This window comes from Rhinatrema bivittatum, chromosome 13 (assembly GCF_901001135.1).
Source record: "Rhinatrema bivittatum chromosome 13, aRhiBiv1.1, whole genome shotgun sequence".
Taxonomy (NCBI): Eukaryota; Metazoa; Chordata; class Amphibia; order Gymnophiona; family Rhinatrematidae; genus Rhinatrema; species Rhinatrema bivittatum.
The window spans coordinates 14,393,077-14,411,958 of record NC_042627.1 but is presented as its reverse complement, the minus strand read 5'-3'; the positions used below and the strand labels follow the sequence as shown (position 1 = coordinate 14,411,958).

The 18,882-nt window shown below is 42.1% G+C and overlaps 1 protein-coding gene across 5 annotated transcripts in view; it reads left to right on the top strand.

Annotated features, from left to right (window-relative positions):
• Positions 1-18,882, top strand: part of LINGO1 (leucine rich repeat and Ig domain containing 1) — a 1,111,620-nt gene that overhangs the window by 463,559 nt on the left and 629,179 nt on the right. The window contains exon 4 of one of the 5 annotated variants that reach the window (XR_003852432.1): positions 2,415-2,591. The exons of the other annotated variants lie outside the window; for them this stretch is intronic. The gene's annotated coding sequence lies outside the window, so the exon portion shown is untranslated. Of the gene's footprint in view, positions 1-2,414; positions 2,592-18,882 lie in introns of those variants that run through there. 5 annotated transcript variants of the gene reach the window in all.

The window sequence follows — 18,882 nt, the reverse complement described above, 5'->3', positions numbered from 1 at the left end:
CAGTGAGCAGTGCCACAGAAATGGGAGGCGGTGAAGTTTGGGAGGGATGCAGAGCTCCAGTGCTGGGGAGAATGCAGGGCAGCCCCTTCACTTTTTGATAAGACGGCCACGGTAATGCTGCTGGATTCTGCAGCTTATTTGTTTTGTACACGGGGCACTCAAGGCTAACGCGCCCCTGGAATTAAACCCAGCAGACAGCTCGTTCCCACGCCAGATTTTAACACCGGTTGGCACAAAGACGCCATTGAACGTTCACATCCACAATCCCTTCAGGCCCGGGCCTAGGATGGCCAGAATCTGGGAGCGGCAAAGATTCTGCTTCCCCCTGCTCCATGAGCTGTCAACCTTGCCCCTCGCAGCTTCCAATGTCATTTCTTCCATTCCTCGCTGGGTTCCTCCAGTGTCTGATCCCCTTCCTGTTGCTACCGTAAATGGTTTCTTGTCACGCTCTGAGCATAAGGCGGTGAATATTGGGGACAAGTCAGCCTGCCCTATGTTCACAGGCTCCACTTCCACATATAAGCTTGTTTGGGGTACTTGCCAGGACCTTGTAACCTGGATTGGAAACAGGATGCTGGGCTTGATGGACCCTTATGTACCTTGCTGTTTGTGCAGTCACCCCATGTCTTCAAGGCTGTCTCAAAAGTGCAGTCGGGGCGCTGTTGACTTGCTACTTCCGGGACATCAGGTTAGCTGCTTAGCTTGTCATTTCCTCATGGGACTGCACTACGTCCATGATATCTTATGGCTGTAAGAACTAATGGGAGCGCAGGGGGAGGATTGGCCATTTATAAAGCAAAGCTTTCAAGTCTGCCCAGGCTTTTGAGTTAGAGAGAGGGAAAGAGAGCTGGACCGCAGAAATGCTGCCTGCTCAATTAGGCCTGCTGTCCCCTTAAGGGATTTTGACATTAAGTATTCCAGTTAGACTGGGAGATAAGGAAGCAGCTTGAGATGAGACCCGCTGTAACTCAGAGTTTCAGCACCCGCTGCTCAGCTGGTGCCCTTCTCGTTGCCGTGTTTACTGAGAACTGCTGTCAGGCTCCTGCGATCTGCCAGCAAAGTGTTGTTGTCTGCTGGAGCCAGAGTAGAGCGGATAAGGGCCTCATGGTACGTGGTGGAGCTTGGGAGCCGTGAGCACCTTCTCGACACACAGAGAGGGGGTAGGCATTTGTACCGGGCTCTCGTACAGATTAGTGAGTTCTTGGATTTTACTCCAGTTGATACTCATTACCAGCTTAAAAATAGTCATTCACTTGCATCATGCGTAAACCGGTGGATTGCAGTTAAACCCAAGTTCTGTATTGAATCCTCCGGTCCCATCAGTCTACCCGAAGGGTGGAAAGGGCTCTCTGTGCTTCACCATTGTCTCTAGCTTTCAGAGGACACCGGGGCACATTACATTGCTGCTAACCCCTGAAGGTTAAGGAGCAATAAGCAAACTGCCTGCACAGGGTCTGGGGACAGCTATATGTGTTCATGCTTGTATGTTACTGAGCCCAGTGATTAGTGTAGCGATATTCCCTATAGTGAGCTCCCTGATAATTTTAAAGGTGTACCAGGCTTCACTACCAGCAAATACAAGATAACATATTATTCATAGCTGCTAGCTTTAAGGGCAGAGTATCACTAAAAACAGGTATGCACTGTGCATAAACGTTTCGTGTCTGTCTGTATTTGACGCTTTATGTGGCATCCTCTCCCTGTCCCCACTTACCCCTTCCGTGGAGGGAGGGAGGATGCCCCAAAAAAGGGGCAGGAGTGTGAAGCTGGTTGTTCCTGCCCCCCCCCCACTGATTACTTTAAAAAAAATGGTGCTATCTGTGCCTGGAAGATGGCACCAGAGTGACGTCACTTCAGTGCCATCCTCCAGGCAACCGGCACCATTTTTTTTTTGTCAAGTGAAGGCAGTAGCAATTGGCTGCCACTCTTTTCCTTTTCTTGGGTATCCTCTGCCCGTGGAAGAGGTAAGTGGGGGGGGGGGGGGGGCAGGCAGGAGTTGGGGCAGGCAGTTCCCCCAACTCCTGTAAGCTGAGCCCGGCTCCGCTTGGCCAGGTAGGCGTAGGCCCCGAGGCTGGATTTATGGGGCTGGAGAGAGGGGCGGATTGAGTGGCCCTAGCTGGACTCGGCCTGAGCCTTAAGACTTTGTTGAAGGGCAGAAGGGAGGTTGGAAGGCCTCTGGGAGGTCCTGTTATTTTTTTTTTTGAGGTGGGGGGGGGGGGGGGAGCGATGTTAGGGTTTTAATGGGGGTTTTTTTTTTCTGGTTTAGGAAATGAAAAAAACCAAACTGGAAAAAACATTAAATGAATCAGAAAATGAAAAAAAAAAACACAAAACCCACCACAATGAAAAAATAAACCAAAACAAAATAATGTGGCTTGCACATTCCTAGTAATTTCTTGTGGTTTATTTTTCAGATTTGAAATCCACAGCATGGCACTGTCTTTTTGAAGGAAGATAAAAGCATTGAGAATCTGGTTACATTCATATGGATGTGACTTTTTGCTTTGCTGGATTCCAGTTGACGGGGACGATGTTTTAGTCTCCTTTTGCCACCTTTCTCGGGTTGTGATTGCTGGCTTGTAGTGGGACTAACCAAGGAAATGAAGGCAAGTGAATGAAGTCTATTTTTCATGAACCGTATTCAAGTAAAAATGTATTTAGATCATATCTAGGGCTTCACATTTTAGGTGTTTATAAATAGTAAATTTAGGTATTTTTTTTTCCAGTTAATTAGAAGTTCTCTGAGGGTACCAAAACCAGTGTCTAATGATGTTTTTTGTGGCACAGTTATTATTGTTGGGTACCTGTTGTGGTTAAATGAAATGCAGTAATAACAAAAACAGGGACCAGCTAGTGTCCAATATATTCCCACAAAATAGCTAGCTGTAAACAGTGCCACAAATCATGTTGGATGAAGATACTGTTAAAAGATAGATAGATAGATAGAAAGATAGATAGTTCCAACTCGCCCTGAGGAAGCGTTAAGCGAAACGTTAACGTTGGCGGGGACTTTCAGCACAGACTTGTTTAAGGCATAAAAAGAAAACGGCCACAAGTCCTAAGATAAGTGCAACTGTTTTTAGGACAAAGATTTATTTAAATAGTCTTGTCCTTCATTTGATAAAACATATTAACGATGGGCTTCGAACCAACAAATCATTTTTGGATAAAATCTTCATAAACAGTGTGATGGTCAGCGGCCAAAAAATTCATTGCCGCCGAAATAGTTGAAATCATAAAAAAAGTTTTATTTATCACTGAAGCAATTCATTGCGGAAGCGATTTTTGGCACACTGTATGAGGAATTGAATAAGATTTAATTATCGACCAAACTACTCTTCTTTAAGAGTGAAAACATTTTTAACAAAAATTTAGAAAAGAGAGACATATAGAGACTTATGATTGAACCTACTGGTTTTAAAAAAAACTTGGTTAACTAACCTGTTCTACCAGTTCTGAGGTCTCTGTCTCTTATAAAAAATCAAAAATTTAAAAATTTAAAAAATTTGAATTTCATAAACAATTGTTCAATAAAGGTTGGCCTTTTAACAGTATCTTCATCCAACATGATTTGTGGCACTGTTTACAGCTAGCTATTTTGTGGTTAAATGAAATGCATACATTTGTCCAGCGGAGGAGTCGTTAGCATGGAAAAGGCACAAAAACAAATCAGAGGGTCCAGGGTAGGCAAAGGAGGGGAGTGAGAGATTAATAGGGGGAACTGGTGTTTTTCCAGTGTTTATCTAATAAACACCTATTTTATTTGTATTTACGTTGGGGGTGTTTTATTGGGCTTTATTTGTTAAAACCTAAAATCAGAAGCCCTAATAGTATCCAAGGAGTGGCTGCTTTGCTTGTTGATCAGTGTGTATGGATTCCTGCCTTGTAGAACAGGGCTGGCCACCTCCAGTCCTCAACAGCCGCCACCAGGCCAGATTTTCAGGATATCCACAATGACTGTACGGGAGAGAGATTTGAACGCACTGCCTGCACTGTATGCAAATCTATCTCATGCATATTCATTGTGGATATTCTGAAAAGTAGACCTGTTTGTGACTCTTGAGGAGCGGAGTTGGCCACCCTGCTGTAGGAAGATGTATATTAAGATATTGTATTTTTGATTTAAATGGGGGGTGTTTTATTGGGGGTGGCTGCTTTGCTTGATGTTTCGTGTGTTTAGATTCCTTCCTGTAGGAAGATTTGGTTTAGTTCTTTCTTCCATTTTGGATTGCACTCCCAACTTTCATTGCTCGGTTCAGCACACGCATTATTCAAACGTACTAAATAAACTACAGTCATCAGAAACAAAGACCTGGGGGCTACTTTATAGCTAAAGGAATCTTCCCTCGCCTACACATTGTTCTGGCTTCTAAACCTCCGGCCCCATTTAAGGTTATTCTGGAAGAGCCCAGTCTTGACCGCCCTTCTGAAAGCAAGTTGTGAGGAGATATAAATGAGAGGTAGAAATCACAGAGGAGGCTGCCTAGTCAGAAAAAAAAGAAGAAAAAAAAAACCCAGGGGAAAGAGGCTCTTAAGGTCCGACTTTCTTACCTCTATTGTCCTCGTTCTCTGACGTGCAGTGGAGTAAATGAGAACATGGGCTTGATATGTTCCCCCTAGATATCAGGACTTTACCAGAGAAGGATGAATTCTGGCGGGAGCCGCACTATTTCTACGCAGTACTAGCTTTTCGGGGCTGGCTCGTTACCTTTGGTCCAGGCTCTGTGTGGATGCGAGCATACACGTATGACCGGAAAGCCCGCTCAAGCCTTCTGAATGGTTTCAGTTGGTACTCCAGCAGTTTCACACCCCTGCCCCGATGGAGACCCAGCAATAGGGGTAAACATATGCTGCGTTGGCAACTGCATTTTTCAGGTTTCCTAAAATGATTGATTGGAAATCAGGCTTGAAGTTGTAGTTTGCATAAGACTTTTTATCTTTCCGTAGTGTAATTAACGTAACCATCCTATGGAGCAATCTGTTAGCCAGTTCTCCAGATTCCCAGCTGTCTGATCTAATCACTAGGCTATTATCACTACACTCTGAGGGCGCCGAGGAGGAGATAAATGCAGAAGAAGTAAGTCAGACTGGAATTCAGCAAATTACTTCCAAAGCACATAGGGTGAGAAAGTAGGGACTTGAAAGGCACTCTAAGCCAGATCAGGGCTCGAAATTAGTTCAGTTGAAACCCACATGGATTCAGCAAAGTCAACAAACATTTTGCCTTAAGAAATGTGTGGCTACGACTATGTGACTACACACCCATTATACTGAGCTCAACCTCATAGATAATATTCAGCCAATCAGATCGATTATCTGACACATCCTCATCTCTTATGCGGCATGCAATGTCATTTCACCAGGTAGAGCAGCAATTGGACTGTGCAGACGTATAAGCAGAAGGGCCGAACCATTATTATTTTTTTTTTTTAGTAATAAGGCATCTAGAAATATAAAACCAGTAGGCACCCTGCGATAAGATAATAGATTCTGTGAGAGATGTCCTTTGTGTTTCTGAGGGCCACTGTCCTTGAGGTGATGCACAATCTATAGTTCCACCGGCAAACCTAAGCAATCTACCAAAACAGAGCAAAAATAAAATCAGCTCTTTGTTAGGAAAAATGAGAGCATCCCAGTTTTAACCCACCTGCTTCACACCACCTGGAGCAGTACAGCATCAGCACCTTTTACAAAATTGCCCTACATGATATAGGGTAAACTACCCGCTTATGGGCCTGTACACGTATGTTTACCCACAGTGAGCAGAAGCGTTACCAGGCCTGGAGGTGGGGAGGGGTTTACACTTACTTTTGCATTTTCAAAAGTACGGACATCATTTTTCATGGAAAAAAATCTTCTGCACCCAAATGAGTAGACGTAATTCTGTCTGGGTATTTTTATTGGGATAATTTTCAAAGGGAAAGCGTGTGCTTACTCTCCCTTTGAAAATTAGTGTAAAGGCCTTTAAATTTGTGTGGGCTGTGAATAAATTAGCCCCTAACTGAACTTAAAACTGATTTATCTAAGCGGATTAAAACAGTTGTTGTCCATGGTGATGTTATATACTACGTGTTCCCTCCAGGGATCTGTTCTTTGCCCCTGACTTCTCTCTTTCTATAGCAATCATTTGTCACCGGTATGTGGCAAATGTAAGATTGCATTATATGCAGAGATAGCAGCGCTGCAGTCCACAAAGGCAATGAAGCCTTGCATCAGGTTAATGCTGACTTGCAAAGTGTGTTAATGTGTTGCAAACGGGCTTGCTCAAAAAAAACACATTGATTAAATTGCTTTCGAAGAGAGTTATTCTGGATGGATCCCACTGTGATGCTGTATCTTCTTTTCAGGGACGCCCTGCCCTGGTATTGATTGAAGAAGCAAAGATTCCTCAGCATGTAATTGAATTTTACAGGGGAATTCAGCAGGCCAGGCTGCAGAAGTGCCTGTGATAATTGGGCAGGGCATTGGAAGAGCAATTTGGAGAGTGGTGGCCATTGCAGTTCTGCATCACGTTGAGTATCTGACATAATGTAGCATTCCTTCGGCTTAATTACAGGGGCAAATCATGCCCAATCATCACCTTTTTTTTTTCCCCCATCCCTGCTCCCTTTCATAAAAAGGCACCACAGGCAGACAGTGGTTGCTGCTGCTGTCCTATTTTGAAAAGTGTTAGGTTCAATTCGTTCTTGAGGTCATTTCTGCAACTTTTAAATATCTAGTGAGAATGAGAGGCTCTCATGAACAAGAAACATTGAACCAGGATTTAGCAATACTATCAGAGTGCAGTCTTTGGATATAGAAATATGTGAGAAGGTTCGAAGGTGGCAGACCTCATGCGTCACCTAGACAAGATTTTAGACACTGCAGGGAGAAGCCGGCTGTCATGGTGCTTTTGGTCATTAATGACATAGGAAAATGTGGGAGGGAGATTCTAGAAGCCAAAATTAGGCTTTTACATAAAAATCTGAAATCTAGAACCTCCAGGTAGGCATTCTCTGAAATACTCCCTGTTCCACACGCAGGTCCCCAGAGGCAGGCAGAGCTCCAAGGTCTCAATGCGTGGATGAGATGACGGTGCAAGGAAGAGGGATTCGGTTTTGTAAGGAACTAGGGAACTTTTTGGGGAAGGGGCAGTGTTTTCCAAAGGGATGGGCTCCACCTTAACCAGGGATGAACCAGGATGCCAGCAACAACCTTTAAAAAGGAGATAGCACAGCTTTTAAACTAGAATGAAAGGTAAAGCTGACAGTTGCTCAGCAGCACATGGTTTGGAGAGAGGTATCTTCGAAGGAAACTAATGAAGCAGGAGAATTAGGGCATCCCAAGAGAAAGATTCCAATAAAAGCAAAGGTAGCCAGTGTGCCTATAAGTAAAGAATCACCAGAACTAAAAGGTTCCAAATTATCCATGTCAACTGAAAAGCATGCTGTTAATACAAACAAAAAACACACTTTGAAATGTCTGGATGCCAATGCCAGAAGACTAAGAAGTAAGATGGGAGAATTAGAATGTATAGCAGTGAATGATGAGAGAGTAATAATTGGTATCTCAGAGACACAGTGGAAGGAGGATAACCAGTGAGATAGCGTTATACCAGGGTACAAATTATATCACAGTGACAGGGAGGAGCAACTTGGTGGTGGTGGTGGGGGGGTGCGCTTTATGTCCAGGATGGCATAGAGTCCAACAGGATAAAAAGCCTGAAAGAGACTAAATGCACAATAGAATCTTGATGGGTAGAAATCCCATGTGTGTTGGGGAAAAGTATAGCGATAGGAGTAAACTATTGTCACCTGGCCAAAATGATAAGACGGGCGATGAAATGCTAAGAGAAATTAGGGAAGCTAATCAAATTGGTAATGGAACATGATAGAGAAATAGTTTATGGAGCAAATGGTTCAAGACCTGACAAGAGAGAGAGCTATTTTACATCTAATTAGTGGAGCACAGGATTTGGTGAGAGAGGTAATAGTGGTAGGGCCAATTGACAATAGTGATCATAATATGATCAAATTTGAATTAATGACTGGTAGGGGGGACAATAAATAAATCCACAGTTCTAACACTAAAGTTTTAAAAGGGAAACTTTGATAAAATGCAAAAACTAGTTAGGAAAAACTGAAAGGTGCAGCTAAAAAGATTAAGAGTGTACAACAGGCATAGACATTGTTAAAAAAACAAAACAAAAAAACATCTTAGGTGTGCAGTCTAGATGTATTCCACGCATTAAGAAAGGTGGAAGGAAGTACAAGTAATTGCAGATATGGTTAAAAGGTGAGGTGAAAGAGGCTATTTTAGCTAAAAGATCTTGCTTCAAAAATTGGAAGAAAGATCCATCTGAAGAAAATAGGAAAAATCATTGGCATGTTAAATGTAAAAATTGATAAGACAGGCAAAGAGAGAATTTGAAAAGAAGTTGACCATAGAGGCAAAAACACAAACATTTTTATATATATCTGAAGCAGGAAGGGAATGATTGAGGACTGTTAGATGATTGAGGGCTTAAAGGGGCACGTAGGGAAGATAAGGCTATTGCAAACAGACTAAATGATTTCTTTGGTTTTTTTTACTGATGAGGATGGCCTTTGTAAGGGGAAGGTGGAATCCAAATCCTTTGGATGAAGGAGATGATCTGTTCACCTTGCTGTAAGAGCATGCATGTTCCAGATTCTCTTCATGCTCATTCAACAATGCCTCAGGTTTCTTTATGGGCAGAGATGACTATGGTTACTGTGGAAGAGATTTGTCGGGTGGCTATTTTGTCATATTTGCATTCCTTCACTAAACATTACAGAGTAGATGTACATGTGAAAATGTATGCAGCTTTTTGGGCAGGCATTCTCAAGGCAGTCCTTCTTCCCACCTGCATTAGAATGGGCTTAGGTGCTTCTCCCATATTTGAACTGGTTTAGTATAGTGATAAAAGAGGAGAAATTAGGTCTTACCTGTTAATTTCCATTCCTTTCCCCTGCTGGACCAGTCCAGGACCTGCCCTGGAAGTCAGGGTCTGTGGTTGACCTTCAGGTGTCATAGGAAGGTCATGCTTGTATCGCTTCTCTTTATTAAGGAGAATCTGAGTTGTCTTTGAATCTATTATTTCTGCTTCATGTCTTCCCATCTATCCTGCTGGAATGCGAAGCGAGGATTATTTTCTTGGATGTTTCCTATTGTGTTTGTTTAAATAATTTTTGATAGTTTTTTAATATGGGATTAGTTTTAGCTATTCCATTGATTTGTCAAAAGTCTACTAGCAGGTCACTGTGCTATACCACTATTAATACTAGTGATGATGTCACTGGAAAAGTTGTGTTCTTTGTCTCCATCTGCTGGCAGGATGGCATAAACCCATACATCTGGATTGGTCTAGAAGGACTCAAAGAAAATTAACAGTTAAGGCTAAATTTTTCTCATTCCTTTTTCTAGTATAAATCATACTAGTGGAGGGAGAGGAGGAGTAGCTTAGTGGTTAGAGCAGTGGGCTATGAACCAGGAGACCAGGGTTCGAGTCCTGCTCTTGCTCCTTGTGACCTTGTGCAAGCCACTTTACCTTCCATTGCCTCAGGTGCAAACTTAGATTGTAAGCCCTCTGGGGATAGGGAAATACCTACAGTACCTGAATGTAATCCACTTTGAAGCGCTGAAAAAAAGTGGAATATAAACCTAAATAAATACTATAGGGCTGGCTTGGTGGTTCAGCAGTAAGTGCTGACTACCATGCAGAAGCCCTGGGATGGTCAGGGATGCTGTGGAGGCATTATTCATAGCCCCTGAGGGAAAGGAATGTCAGCCATTGCACAATAATAATCCTAGTGACCAGACTAAGGATCTACATCCTCCAGGCCGCAGAGAGAAGCACAGCCCAGTTCCCCTGGCTGAAGACTCTCAGGGTAGATTTTAAAACATACGCACACGCATCCATGCGTGTGCTGTTCCCAGTACGCGCACATGGACGTGACAATTTTATAACATGCGCGCCAGCACACGCATGTTATAAAATCCGTTGGCCGTGCGCACGTGTACGGGCAGCAGCGCGCGCGATGTGGGGTGAATTTTTGCAAAGTCCATGCGGCGACGCAATCGGGCCTTCCCCGATTCCCTCCCAGTCCGCTCCAATTAAGGAACAGACTGGGAGGGAACTTCCCTACCCCCCTACCTAACCTTTCTTCCTTTTCCCCTCTCCTCTCCTCCCCCTAAACCTTCACCTATTTTGCCTCTATTTTTTTTATTTTATTACTTACTGCTCCTCGGGAGCAGAAGTAATTTACACGCGGTCGGCCGGCTGCCGGTGCGCGCTTCCCCGGGACGGTGGCTAATGCCCAAAATTTGTGCTGTTAGATTTAAGGTAGCTATTTGTGCAGGCACAGATGCATGGAGAAATGTAGCTGGTTGGCATATTGTGCTAAGCAGCTGCATTTTGAAACTACACCTGACTCTTTTTTGTCTGGCTAAATCTGTGTATACAGTGATTTTGTAAACCAATTTTAGCTGGAACCTGAAGGCTGGGAGATGTGGGATTTTTAACTGCTTGGATTTATGTGGTTAAAAGCTGATTTTAAGCACAAATATCTTTTTTTTTTTAATATCAATCTCTTTAGTGATTGGAATGGAGAACTAGTCCATGTATTGCATGTCGTCCACTCTTACAGTGTGCCTCCAAGCAAGGTATTTTCACACCTGCCAACGTTTAAAATCCCCCAAATATGGGGCTTCTTCAACTCCCTCTCACACCAAAAAAAAGGAAATACCCTAAGGTATGCAAATACAAATATTGATTGAACAGTAAAGGCACAGATACACTTGATGCTGAGGTTTGACAATGTTAAAAAGGCAGGGTTTATAATTAGTGGTGTTAATGTTCCCTGGAGAGCATGTTGTCACCCCAAGGGGGGGGAGGGGTTAATAATTTTCAGAGTCATACCACAGAGTCTAGGCTGTATCTGCTTTATTGAACAATGAATGGATTTGATCAAAGATGATTTAAATCGAGTGCCACCGAGCTGCCTGCCCTAGCAGTGGCCACTTTTTGCAAACAAGGTGCAATGCACAACCCCGCGGACTTACTAGCCACAAACATTGAACCAGAAGTCGGTGGGGAACATTTAGGTAACTTTAAATCTGAAATTCCTCTGGAACCTGTGGCTGGAACCTGTGTAATGATATAAATGATATCAAAGATATAAATGATATAACAACAACTTAGCTCCAATTGATCTTACCTTTCAGTTTCGCACCAACAAATCAAAGAGACCAATAAGAAAAGCTTATCAAGGCTCCCTTTTTGTCCCTCAAGCCAAAACTCCACTAAGAAATAGGGCTCTTTCCACGGCAGGTCCTTCTCATTGGAACTCACTTCCACCAGAACTTAGACAGGATCCCTGCCATCAGTCCTTCAAGAAAAAACTGAAAACTTGGCTATTCAGTCTAGCATTTCCCTGATTACTTACAGTAGACTTACCTTGGCAAATATGATTCGTTTGTTCTTTTGTATAATTCCTCCCTCTAATCCCTCCTGTTTTTGTCCACCTTTCTGGTCCCTCTGTTTTTCTTTTTCCCCCTTCCCTTTCACCCCCACATCCTCCCTTCTATTTATTCCCTCATTGCTCCCAAGCCCTATTTCTCTCGATACATACATATGTTATTTAATTTTTTATCTTTTAATTCCTCATTGGTTTTTCTGCAAGGCATCTGTTTAAGATGAATACTTCAAACTCCATTTTTATTATTGTTCCAACAGGTTTTTATGTTATATGTTCTCTGTTACTTGTAATGCTTTTCAAGCAAGTTTCATTGTTCAGTGTAAACCGATTTGATTTGCATCCAATGCAAGAAGACCGGTATATAAAAAACCAAAATAAATAAATAAATAAAAGTCACTAAGATGTTATTTTTCCTTTACAAAGTTTATTGCACTTGATATCATGTAATTTTTTTTTTGTTCTTGTCTGTTTTGGTGGCCAAAATAAATAAACAGCTTGCAGAAATAGCAGTTGCAGTGTATATGCAGAAGAAATGTATGCACTAAAAATTGATTGTTTTGACTGACTGACGTGGCCCTTTCCAGTGTATAATCCCTGATATCTCTGATGTAAGTTCTGGCTGCATCGATATTGCGGAACTGCACTGAGAAAGTACATTTGTTACCATTCTGCCACCCTTCCATGATTTTTGCCACACTGAGAAAAATGAAATATGATACAGAAGATGGCACATGATTATATTGCTCCACTGGCTGACCACAGGCACATAAAAAAAATCAATCAATAAAATTAAACTACAAAAAAAAAATGATGGTATAGCTTTTTGCATTGTCATTCCTTAGTGGTAATTATGATGATGCTTGGCTGAGCTCCTGTTTACTTTTCAATTACTTTAAGATTTAATTAGTTTGACTCCTATAGCCACAGTATCACCCAGTTCCAGCATCTTCTATTCTTTTTTGGTGAACTTCTAATATTTCCTGGTAAAGAGCCTCCCTGGTGACAAAAATCACAGTTTAAATATAAGGCTGAAATATAGTAATGTTTTTTATGTTAGTAAAAATTTGTAACCTATCATTAAAATCATCCATTGTACCTGAAGACTGGAGGATAGCAAATGTAACCCCAATATTTAAAAAGGGCTTCAGGGGTGATCCGGAAAACTACAGACCGGTTAGCCTGACTTCAGTGCCAGGAAAAATAGTAGAAACTATTCTAAACATAAAAATCACAGAACATATAGAAAGACATGGTTTAATGGAACAAAGTCAGCATGGCTTTACCCAAGGCAAGTCTTGCCTCACAAATCTTCTTCACTTTTTTGAAGGCCTTAATAAACATTTGGATCAAGGTGAACCGGTAGATGTAGTATACTTGGATTTTCAGAAGGCGTTTGACAAAGTTCCTCATGAGAGGCTTCTAGGAAAAATAAAAAGTCATGGGATAGGTGGCGATGTCCTTTCGTGGATTGCAAACTGGCTAAAATACAGGAAACAGAGAGTAGGATTAAATTTACAATTTTCTCAGTGGAAGGGAGTGGACAGTGGAGTGCCTCAAGGATCTATATTGGGACCCTTACTTTTCAATATATTTATAAATGATCTGGAAAGAAATATGATGAGTGAGATAATCAAATTTGCAGATGATACAAAATTGTTCAGAGTAGTTAAATCACAAGCAGATTGTGATAAATTGCAGGAAGCCCTTGTGAGACTGGAAAATTGGGCATCAAAATGGCAGATGAAATTTAATGTGGATAAGTGCAAGGTGATACATATAGGGAAAAATAACCCATGCTAGTTACACAATGTTGGGTTCCAAATTAGGTGCTACAACCCAAGAAAGAGATCTAGGCATCATAGTACATAAGAACATAAGAACATGCCATACTGGGTCAGACCAAGGGTCCATCAAGCCCAGCATCCTGCTTGGAACAGTGGCCAATCCAGGCCACAAGAACATGGCAAGTACCCAAAAACTAAGTCTATTCCATGTTACCATTGCTAATGGCAGTGGCTATTCTCTAGGTGAACTTAATAGCAGGTAATGGACTTCTCCTCCAAGAACTTATCCAATCCTTTTTTAAACACAGCTATACTAACTGCACTAACCACATCCTCTGGCAACAAATTCCAGAGTTTAATTGTGCGTTGAGTAAAAAATAACTTTCTCCGATTAGTTTTAAATGTGCCCCATGCTAACTTGATGGATGAGAAATTGGTTTAGCAACAGGACTTGGGAAACTGGTGGTCAATGGAGTCCACTCTGATGAAAGGAATGTGGCTAGGGTCCTAGCTGACCCCAGGGTGTGGTAGACCCAATTCAGGCATTGATCCATGCACCTTCTACAGGGAAGTGCACAGAACTGAGCCACCAGGCCTGCCATGTACTGGCGCTTTTCCTGCTTGCCTGCATGAGCTGATGGGGCACTGATACAAAACAGGGGGAGAGACAATGCCCCATAATGTTGGACTTGATTCCATAGTATTTATTTATTTATTTATTAATTTATTTACTTACTTTTATTTACCGACATTCGTGGAGCACATCATGCCGGTTTAGTAGGTGTTCACAATTTCAGTTTCCAGCTTAATGTCAGCAAACATCCAAACAAGTATTGATTCCAGATTTTATTATCCATCGACCATATGGTCAACAGATTTCAGAAATGTTCCTGCTACCTGGGCTGTTATAGATTACATCATGTTGCTAGCATTGGAAAATTCACCTGTCTGTGAGACAGACAAATATTTTAATGGGAATGCTGATGGCACAAGCCTCTATTTGTACTATCATTCTGCAAGTAAAGTAAACATCTATTTATTTATTTATTTATTTATTTATTTATTTATTTATTTATTTATTTATTTATTTATTTAAAAGCACTTATTATCCACACTCATGCAAATAATGGTTGAGGTGGCATACACTAAAAAAAAAACCAAAACATACAAATCTTCACATAAAAATAAAACAAAACAGCATACAATAAATAATGAAAAAAATACTGTCTTAATTAGATACTTGTGCACTAAATGCTTGTTGAAATAGGTTTTCAAAGCCTTTTTAAAAGATTTCAAACGTGATATAGACCACAAATATTCAGGAACAGAGTTCCAAAATAGGGGCCCAGTCACAGAGAAAGCTCAGTCTTGTAACATTCAAAGGCGGCAGTTTACGAGAGGCGACCTCCAAAAGAGTTTTATTTGCTGATCTCAGACAGCGTGAAGGCTTATATACTCGTAGTACAGCATTAGTCTATGGAGCCGAATGGTTATGCAAGAGCCTATGGATTAAAGGGGCCAGTTTAAAACCAACACACCCCTAGATTGGCAACCAGTGCAAGGATGACAAGATGGAAGTGATATGATCGCACATTCTTGCACCCGTCAATATTCGAGCAGAAGAGGTCTGAACAATATGCAAGGTCTGGATAGTATTGGCTGGGGGCCTGACATATAGAGAATTACAATAACCAAGATCAGTTAATATGATCACCTGGAGAACTGTCCAAAAGTCTTATGGCTCCAAAAATGGTTTACGTCATCCTAGCATGTGTCATTTCTACAGAGAAGATTTTATAATAGATTTAATATGTGCACACATCAAGAGATTGGCATCAATAATTACATCCAAATTATGCATGGTGAATTTTCAAATGTTCTCATTGTAAATGTAACATGCTATCGTTTCAATTTTCAAAAGCCATTTACCCATGTTAAGTGCACTTAAAGTAGGTAACACCTATACATTTATGGCCTAGGACAGCATTTCCCAACCTTTTCAAGCCCAAGGCAGAGCTACATTAGCAAAAATGTTGTGTAGCACAGCAACCTCCATGGAGCAGGCAGTGCAGGTCTAGAGAGGACTCATGGCCAAAAGAAGAGCGACAGAAGTACTGAAAGCCCCACCAACATCTCTTCCAAATTTTAAAACAAAGGGAGAGAGAGGGGGCAGAGATACATTTGAACCCATCAGAAGGGACCAGCTCCCTCTATATAAACAGCGCAGGAAAAGGGAATAGCTGGCATGGTGCAGGCAGCCGGCTCACTGCCTGATTCACTAAGGCTTTTCTCCCATTCTGTGTCTATGGGGAAAATACCCTGATGAATCAGGCCTATGACTGCCTCAGCTCCTTTACTGCTGCTACTTCCAGCATTCAGAGTAAGTCATATTCAGTGCTCAGTGCACACTGTCTCCCCATCTCGCTCGGTCTGGGGATAGGACAGAGGTCGACAGGATTCAGAGGACGCTCAGGCTGGGGGGAAGGCGAGGAGGTGCTGTGTGCACTGTGCTGCGTAAAGCAGAGGTCAGCGCTCTGTGCCCTGCATGCTGCCCATTAATTGCCACACTCTAAGACTCACAGAAACATGACAGCAGAAAAAGACCATCCAGCCTGCCCATCTGTCCGGTTTATGCAGCCCTTACAATCCCCATCACTCCCTCAGAGATCCCCTCTATTTATCCCATGCTTTCTTGAATTCAGATACTTTTTTTGTCTCTACCACCCCTCACTGGGAGACCCTTCCATGCATCCATCACCCTCTCTGTAAAGAAATATTTCCTATCATTACTCCTGAGTCTACTCCCTTTCCTCCTCATCCCATGACCCCTTGTTCTAGAGCCTCCTTTCTGTTGAAAGAGGCTCATCTCTTGTGCATGGAAACCTTTGAGATGTTTTAAATGTCTCTAATCTATCATATCTCCCCACGCTCACCTTTCCTCTAGGGTATACATGCTTAGATCTTTGTCTGTCCTCAAACGCTGTAGAACAAACAGCACCGACCATTTTAGCAGCCACCCTCTGGACTGACTCCATCCTGTTTATATCCTTTTGAAGGTGCGGTCTCCAGAATTGTTCACAATATTCCAAGAGAGGTCTCACCTCCCTTTCTCTGCTATTTTTCTCCCTATGCCAAGCATTCTTCTGGCTTTGCACTTGTTTTATCCACCTTTTGGCCACCTTAAGATCATCAGAAATGGTCATCCCTTTCCTCCCCCACCCCTGCCTGCTGATGTTTTCTGACAATATGTTGGGGAGGGGGCTGGGGGAGGGAGAGAGAAGAGCCAAGTGAGAAACAGCAGAAGGTTTGAGACAGAGGGCCACAGAAAAACTTGTTTTCTTTTATTTTCCGGCAGTAAACAGTAATGAGTTTCATATGAAACAGAAGCCTTTCACCTTGATTGAATTCATCCCAGGCTGCTGGTTACTGAAAATCTATTTGATAACATCTCTGCAGAAGAGATGAGTGACACCAGTGTCTGAGTGGCGAGGCAATGAAGTGTAAACATGCCAGAGTTTTTCTGTCTGATTTGCAAGGTTCTGACCTTTACTGGTTACAGCTGAAACCGTGTATTTCTGTCCTGCACGAAAAGTCACTTTCCCTAGTAAAAGCATAAATGCATGAAATGTATGGGCATCTCAGGTGCGCTGCTGAATGTGTGGAGTGAGGCTTTTAACATGAATTGTTTCTTCATTCAATATTTGGACTAAAAAAGTATGGTATTTCATTGTTCAATAATGGGTAGTAAGAGTGAGGGATGGAGGCGTGATTAAAAAGGGGTATGGAGAAGTCAAGTCTGATGATCCATCAACTGCCTGCTATATGGGAGACTGTGGATTAGTGCTGGCCATATCTATTGGGCGTCAGCCACTTTCACAGAAGTGAAGTATTATATCTTTCCCTTATTTGAGGTGAAATTCATCTAAGCACAAAGGAAGAGCGGGATCTAGGGGTAATTGTATCTGATGATCTTCAGGTGGCTAAACAGGTGGATAAAGCAATGGTAAAAGCCAGAAAAGATGCTTGGTTGCATAGGGAGAGGAATGGTCAGCAGAAAAAGAGGGGGTGATATTGCCCCCCAGTATAGGAGCCTGGTGAAACCTCACTTGGAATACTGTGTACAATTCTGGAGACCGGATATGGAGTCAGTTCAGATGGTGGCTACTAAAATGGTCAATGATATTTGTTTTAAAGCACATGGTGCTAGACTTAAAGATCCAGACATGTATTCTCCAGAGGAAAGGTGAGATATGGCAGAGACATTAAAATATCTCAAAGGTTTCCAGGCACAGGAGGTGAAAAGTTTTCAATGAAAAGGAGGTTCTAGAACGAGGGGGGGTCATGGGAGGAGATTGAAAGGGGATAGACTCAGGAGTAATCTTAGGAAATATTTCTTTACCGAGAGGGTGGTGGATGCGTGGGCAGCCACCCAGTGGAAGTAGTGGACATAAAATAGTATTTGAATTCAAGAAAGCATGGGATAACTACAGGGGATCTCTAAGGAAATGATAAGAATTATAATGCTAAATTAATTGGATGGGCCATACAGTCTTTTTCTGCTATCATGTTTCTATATGTCCTTGTGAAAGAGTGTATAATATTTTAAGGGACCAGCTCCAGGTATCTGACCTGGTACACTTCAACACACTCCTCAGAAAGGGTATCTTGGTTCCAGGGCATTTTTCTAATCAAGGGGTTAAGAAGGCAGGCCCAGGAGGGAACAGGGAGGCCCCAGGGAGAAGGAAGCCACCCATATGCCAAAACTGCTTATGCTTAATAGCTGCAACTTTATTTTCAAGACTGCTGAGATAAGCAGCCCTTTCCTCTGCTTTGTTTGTGTAAATGATAAAGGTTTACTGAAGAAATGGCCGGAGTCCAGACTCCTCTGTCCTCCAGCACATTCCCTAAGCCATGGACCACTCCCATGACTTTACAGTTCTCACGGTGCCAGTAGGCTTAGACAGTCTTCAGCTAGGGAGCAATAGCCCTTCCACCAGGAAGATTCACGCACCACCTATAAGGGACACTGTTGCAGAGAGAGACAAATCTGATGATTTTATAAAGCCAGTTTCTCAGTAGCATTGAGTGAATTCTTGTCATGCCATAGTTTCAGCTGTTGCGGGTTGTGATTGCTCTGGAAGTCCAAAGAAGCAGGCCAAATCTATGGAGGAAAAAAACTGTCAGGAGATAAAAACATTACATTTTATTACAAAAATAATTTAATGCATTTTCTTATAGTATCTGGATTCTTTTCACAGGTTATAATGAGCTCTTCCTCATAGATTCAGCATTACGGTATTGATTTATTCAGTTTCTAGAGATCTTCTGAAGTGTGGTCTTTAACATCATGTGCCAGCCGGCTTTCAACCCCATGGTGTCAGAACCGGGTGATTTCCTTGCTAATGTCAGGCTGTTAATTGTGAGGGGACTCTGCCATCTTTCATTCGGCAAGTAATTTGCATTCTCGGTTCAAAACTACTAGTTTTATGGCTTTGAACTTTCAAAAAGCGCTATTGTCCCAAATCAAACATGAATCTTTAATTAATCTCTTTGTTATAAAACCCCATCAGTTCAAGAACAGAGGTGTACAGGGAGAAGTTTCACCTTCATTTGTCACGGTA